The sequence below is a fragment of a genome, unplaced genomic scaffold (assembly GCF_019419815.1).
Source record: "Pyrus x bretschneideri cultivar Hongxiangsu unplaced genomic scaffold, Pyrus_bretschneideri_v1 Contig91, whole genome shotgun sequence".
NCBI lineage: Eukaryota > Viridiplantae > Streptophyta > Magnoliopsida > Rosales > Rosaceae > Pyrus > Pyrus x bretschneideri.
Genome location: NW_025999833.1, coordinates 394368 through 401125, shown reverse-complemented (window position 1 = coordinate 401125; position 6758 = coordinate 394368).

The window sequence follows — 6758 nt, the reverse complement described above, 5'->3', positions numbered from 1 at the left end:
TATGGTATTTAAAGACAAAAATTAAAAAACAAACTCAACCTAAAAGACCCTAGTCGCTGTCTTCATCTTCATCCCCATCTCCTTCGCTAGTTTCTTGGTTTGCAACTCAAAAAAAGCCCTACAACTAAAAGAAATCCAGATTTCTGCAACCTAAAAAAGAAAAAGGGGCGCCCAGTTGACGCTCGGTTGACGCCTCAGGCGCCTAGACGCGCCTCGACGAGCCTAGGCGAGTATTTCGCCCACTCCCACAAAACAGAGGCGAAATGGTGAAGCCCCGCCTCCAAGGGCGCCTAGGCATGCCCCGAGGTGAGTTTTTTAAAACATTGCTCATTAGTTACTCAGCCTACGCGCCACGTAGGCTTGGTAGTTCTAGGGTTCTGGCGGGTTCATTACGATTTGAAGCTTTTCCCGACCAAATTAGACTTGGCCACAGGTATAAAACTTGCTCTACTCATTGAGATCTTCATTCTTGTAAAATTTGAGAATTTTTAGAAATAATTGAATTTTTTCGGCAAGTTAGGGTGCCCAGCCGTTGCGTGCGGCGACGCGTGGGCCGAGACCCCACCTGACCTTCCTAGGCTAATTTGGATGCCCTGATTCCATATTTGACATTCGATTAAGGAAATTCCATTGTTTGGGTATAATTTCACTAAGGCCTGCCACTTGGACATTATGTGAATCGATGATTCGACCGTTGAATCGTCACCAAACCTTTATACATTATAGTACGTAATATTTGATGACCATAGAAACTTTAAGATCAGGAATCTAACATACAGATCTTCCCGAATTGGATTTGTAAGTCCATAAAATAAAACGTTGATAGCAACCCAATTCTAGCAATTGGCAGAGATCCGACCGTAAGATCATTTTGAAACTCTAGGATGTTGTTCTAGAAGCTTATTGAAACTCTTGGGAAGTTACAGATAGGAAATCCGAGATGTGAATCTTTTGCATCGAGTTACGTAGGGTTGTGGACCCTACTGTCAACCTTTGACCGATGGTTGACTTTTGGTCAATGGGTTATTTGTGCTAGCGAGTGTATATATATATATATATATATATATATATATATATATATAATTGATAGTTTCCATTCATGCATTTGAAAAAAAGTTTCTTACCTACGCCTGGATTAGACTAAAGTTTATAAGAATTAGTGAGATGACGGAATTTACGAAATATGCTACATCCTACGGGGATGCACAGGTATGCTTATAATCTTTGATGCCATAATTATATCCATGGCTATGTATGTTAATATGTTGATTAGAACTATCGAATCACTGTGGCATGCTTATATTCATGTAGTCTACTCATCATTGCTGCACCCCAGTGTTAGTGCTCGCCCAGGGCCAAGGCCAGTCTTTCACGTGTATGCTCACCTCCGCAACGCACGCTCACCTTGGATCTAAGTAGGTGCCAGTCATGTCGTACAGGTTGCATTAGGCAACTCCGACTCGTACGTGACTGCGAATATTGCCAATCTTCACGTGGTTGCAACACTAGAGTGTATATTATGATTACACCCAGTCTTGTCGTACAGGTCGCATTAAGCGACTTTGGCTCGTGTGCTAGCATAGATTGAAGAGCATCAGTTCAGTCGTACATATCGCATTAGGCGACTCCGACTTGTGTGCTAGCATAGATTGTTTGAGCACCTGATTTTATTTTTATTACTGTTGAGATTTTGTGATTTTGGATATCCTGCCTTTAGTTACTAGATATTGTGCCATAATGAATTCTTGAGATTTTGCAGACTACAGTAAGTATTTTTATACTATACATAATAAGTATATTTTGGAAACTATACTTGTTTTATGGCGAGGGGTTACAATATTTTCAGAAAGGTTTTTACAAAACTTTATTTTTAGGCCTACTCACCCTTATTTTTCGCCCCTCCAGGTTTAGTAGCTAAGTTTTCATACCAACGAGGATTATTGGCAAATCTTGGTGTAGACGATTACCTTTGATGGTATAATTTCTCACCTTATTTTATTGTATTGTACTTAGGCTCTATCATCACATGTGAAATGGGTTCATTCCTGCTCACAGCGCACTCTTATATTTAGGCACTTTTATGTTTAAATTTATTCACATTTCCACATCACTACACTTTATGGCTTCGTCACCCTCCGGGTGTTAACCAGCATAACTCGATTCGGAGTCCAGGTGAGCATTCCGGGTCAGGGTGTGTCAATCTCACTAGAACTGAACTAATATAAAATGTGGACAATTTAGTAATTACACCGAACACAAATTGTACTTGTTTTTTATACTAACATAACAACAATGCAAATATAGCATATCCTATTTAAAAATAAAAAAAATAAATAAATAAATACACCTCACTTTTCTCCTCCTTTTTCTCTTCTATTTTTTTATTTTATTTTCCTTTTTCTAGTTGTCATCCGTGCTCATTAATAATAAGTTGTTGTAAAATAAAAAATCAAATAAATTAGTTGCACACGTGGAACGTGTGTGCCAATTGCTAGTATTAATAAGGAGGAGGGAATAGCCACTTAGTACTATGGTCTAGTAGTATTCCTCTTCGCTAGTAAGTGAAAGGTCTTAGATTTGATTCTCGCCAAAGGTGAATTTGAACCACATTATGCTAGCCCATTGTGAGGCCAAGCCTACCCCCATCCTCTTAGTGTAGATAATATTGTTTGTTCAAAACATAAATAAATAAGGAGGAGGGAATAATTTGTTCTCCAAGTAATACAAAGTCAAATAGAAAAAATCTTCTAGATCTCAAAGAATTCCTAATTTATTTCTACTTAGTATTTACACTATTATACTATATGAAATATTAATTACAACACTCCCCTGAGTATGTAAATACTCAAGCAGTATATGCATCATATCTTCAGCCAAATATGGAAGTAGTTGATCTCGTAGGCACAATGAGCGAATGCGAGTTTCAAAACAACGGAAAAATGCATAAGAATTAAAACTTGCAAGACCTCGCTCTGGTAAAAACCCAATGTAAGATAAAACCCATAGTCGAAGGAGAAATGTGAAAAGTTGCATTAAGTCAAAACTAAATGGCTTCAAGGCGCAAGTAGAACACAAACTTCAAGTATAATGGCACGCCCAATCAGTTCAAGTTGATAGAAAATGTAAAATTGTGAACTTTTGTATGTGATTTATATACATAATTAGTTAACCCTTCCAAATAGCCCAGAAAATAATAGCCATCAAAAGGCCTAAAAGCGCGCAAGGGGCCACCCATTAATAGTAATGGAACTCTACGCAAAGTTTCAGTAAATAGAGCCAGTGTAAGAAATTAAAGGAAAAAGGGAAGAGATTTGAGATTTAAAGGGAAAGAGCATTGTTTTCATTTTGCATAAAACCTTACAAGGCACAGTCTTACATATTTATATTCAACTAAAAAGAAGAAACCTAGCTAAATGAGGAAAACATAGCCACCACTACATCGTTCCAAGAGCTTGGGAAATTTGGGCTTTGAGAAACAAAACTAGTTAAAAGATAAAAAAAAAAGGCATGGACTGAAAGAGCTTATAGGCCCAATGACATGGTTCCAACAACTCCCCACATCCATGAGGATAATGGGCAAGTATGTTGTTGGTTTCCTTCTAGGTAGCATATTCGGTTGGTAATCCTTGCCCGTTTGATGAGCCATTTGGTCACTACCTCATTCTTTTTTTTTTTTTTTTTTTTTTTTTTAATTCTTCTATCTAGAATCTCCTCTGGTTGCCAATTTAAGAAGTCAATAAAGTCAATTGGTGGTAGAGTTGGATTAAAAGAAGCGGTGTCGCTTTTTCTTGAGAAAAGACATACGGAAGACGGGGTAGATCTTCAAGTTGGTGGAAGATGGAGATGATAAGCCACAAACCCAATGCGTGCCTAAATTTGAAATGGGCCATAAAACTTGGGTGCAAGTTTGTTGAATTGGCAAGTAGCCACCGATTGTTGCCTACATGGCTGAAGCTTGAGGTACACCCATTCACCCACCATAAACTCGCGTTCCATTCTTTCTTTGTCATAGATTTGTTTCATCCGATTTTGATCAAGCTGCAAGTTAGCTCATAAAAGACGAAGCAATTTGTCTCAACCTTGTTAAGTTGCATCAACAAAGTGGACCGCAGTTGTTTTAGGAATATAAGTGTGAATGGATGAAGAGGGCACAACGTATAATGCTTGGAATGGAAACCTTTTGATGGCGGATTAGAATGTGGTGTTGTACCACCATTCGACCAAGGGAAAAAGAGTGAACCACTTGGTGGGTTTATCTGCAGAAAACAGCAGAGCTAATGCTCTAATGTTCAATTGAGAACTTCAGATTGGCCATTTGTTTGAGGGTGGTAAGCATTGCTATACCTTGGTGTTTGAAAAACTTTTCCCAGAAGTACTGAGAAAGGTTGGGTCATCAGAAACAATCGACTTCGGCATGCTATGAGGTGAAAGATCTCTTTAATGAAGGTGTCGACTACGGATGCAGAAGTATATGGATGTTTAATTGGAATGAAGTGACCATATTTGGTTACATGATCCATGACCACTAATATGACAGTGTAGCCATTTGAGGATGGTATGCCTTCGACGAAAACGAGGGCAATGTCTTACCGAATGCCATCAGGAATGGGTAGGGGTTGCAAAAAACTAAGTGGGTGGATGTCTCATTATTTTGTCTTTGGCATTCCGTGTAGGTGGAAACAAAGTGCTTCACATCTTTTTGTATTCTTGGCCGAAGGAAACTGAGAGAAACTCGGTGATAAGTCCTGAGGAAACCTGAGTGACCACCTTGCAAAGAAAGGTGAAATTCTTCTAATTGCGCCACTGTGAAGGAGAAGGAACAAAGACGCGTCGTTTATAATTGATGACACCATTAACAACTGAAAATCCTCGAATGGTTGTGTTTGGTGACTGAAGCAATGTAGGCTGGATAATTTGGACTTGTGGGCCCGTGGCATAAGATTGATGTGATGGATGACACCCTCAATGTTTTAAAATATAATTCTAAGATAGAAAGAAAGCTGAAAATGTAGAAACCCACGTAACTTGGCATAGAAGAGGAAAATGATGTACATGCGAGAGGATTTTTCCATGCATCACTTTTAGCATTTTGTTATAATTAATCATTAAATTGAATAAACCAAATAAAAATCCTTATATATATTTATCATTCAAGAAAGGGTAGTGTTAAGGAGATCAAAATTTTAAACTAAATCTGCAAACTTAGTTTACAAGTATTAATTAAGTGTTGATTAATTTGCAAACTTAACAACTACCACATCATTTGGTTTACAAGTTTAAAAATTTTGTCCCTAGCATTACCCTTTGAGAAATGTCAAGAAGACTCTCAAAAGTCGGACTCTCCATTCTCTGCCACCTCATGTTTTTGAAACGATATTGTATAATGTTGAAACGAGAATTAACATTAAACTATAAGTTGGGAGAGAGTGCATGAAGAATCCTATTTGAGAGAATCTCCTTAAGCATTTCTCCATTCATTTTTGTATGTAAATGCAACAAAATTTCGTTCAAAAGAATTGGCAATAATCATTCCAACTCGTGACCGAGTATTTATCATTTATAGTCAAAATTTAACCTCTAAATTCACAAATGTCAGTTCTTACAAAATCTTTTAAATATAGCAAAAAAAATATGCTTGAATTGACCTAAATACATACAAAATTAAAACCCATGTTATTTGGGATTCTCACCCGCTATCCCTTCTTCATCTTCTTCCTCTATACAATAAACCAATTTTCAGGCCGAAGCCCTATTTTAACAACTTTAAACATTCACTTCAAAACCTAATTTGGTTTCTTCCTAAATTGAGAGGTAGCCCGATGGGAACTTTCATCCTTCTGGGTTAAAGATTTTTCAAAAATAATATTATTTTATTGATATTGGAGATCCACATAAGACCAAACCACCACTATGATTCCGTGCACCAAAAATTGAAATTGAATAATAAAATCAAAGAAAATAGAACATGAAAATAGGGAAACCAAGTTGAACTATACAATCAAATGGAAAAGGCGAATTGTAACCCAAAAAAAAAATCTAAAAAGGATAATACGTCGTAGAACTTAAAACTTAATTGCAAGAAATTGACACCAATATATAAAAATTCGTAACAATATGAAACCAAAAAAATTATAGATTTTAATCCTCTTTTAATTGCTATTCAATTAACTCAAGTATTTACCGATGAGAGCTTGTAGAGGCGAAGCCTCTGCAGTCTTCGTCTATACTCTTTGTGTGGAACTCCAGTCTCCATCTTTGAACAAATGCAAAAGATCAAACATGTTTTAGCTTATGGTTGTAAATCGGTTTTATTATAAGGGTATTTAGGTCTGTTCCAGTTCGTTTTTTGATATATTTGAAAAGTATTATAAAAACTGACATTTTTAAAATTAGATACTAACTTTTGGCTCTAAGCTATAAACAACAAAAACTCATCATGACCAATATTTAAAATTTCTTTGATACGGTCAATATTTTAATAGAAATATCGAAAAAATTAGAGAAACATATGGAAATGGGGATGAAGTGTAAACTTCACTTGATATTGGAGAAAAATTCTTAAGTTTAGGCAAAAATCGATAGATATCATCGATATTTCTAAAACATATGTTAAATATCGAATAAATTCTTATATTTCATTCAAACTAATTTTTGACAATTCCTAAAATTTTATTTTAAATTTCTTTCATTTTCATCAAAATCAACCGATATTGATATTTCGATCGATATCAATATTTTAAACACGGCTGGTTGGTGAC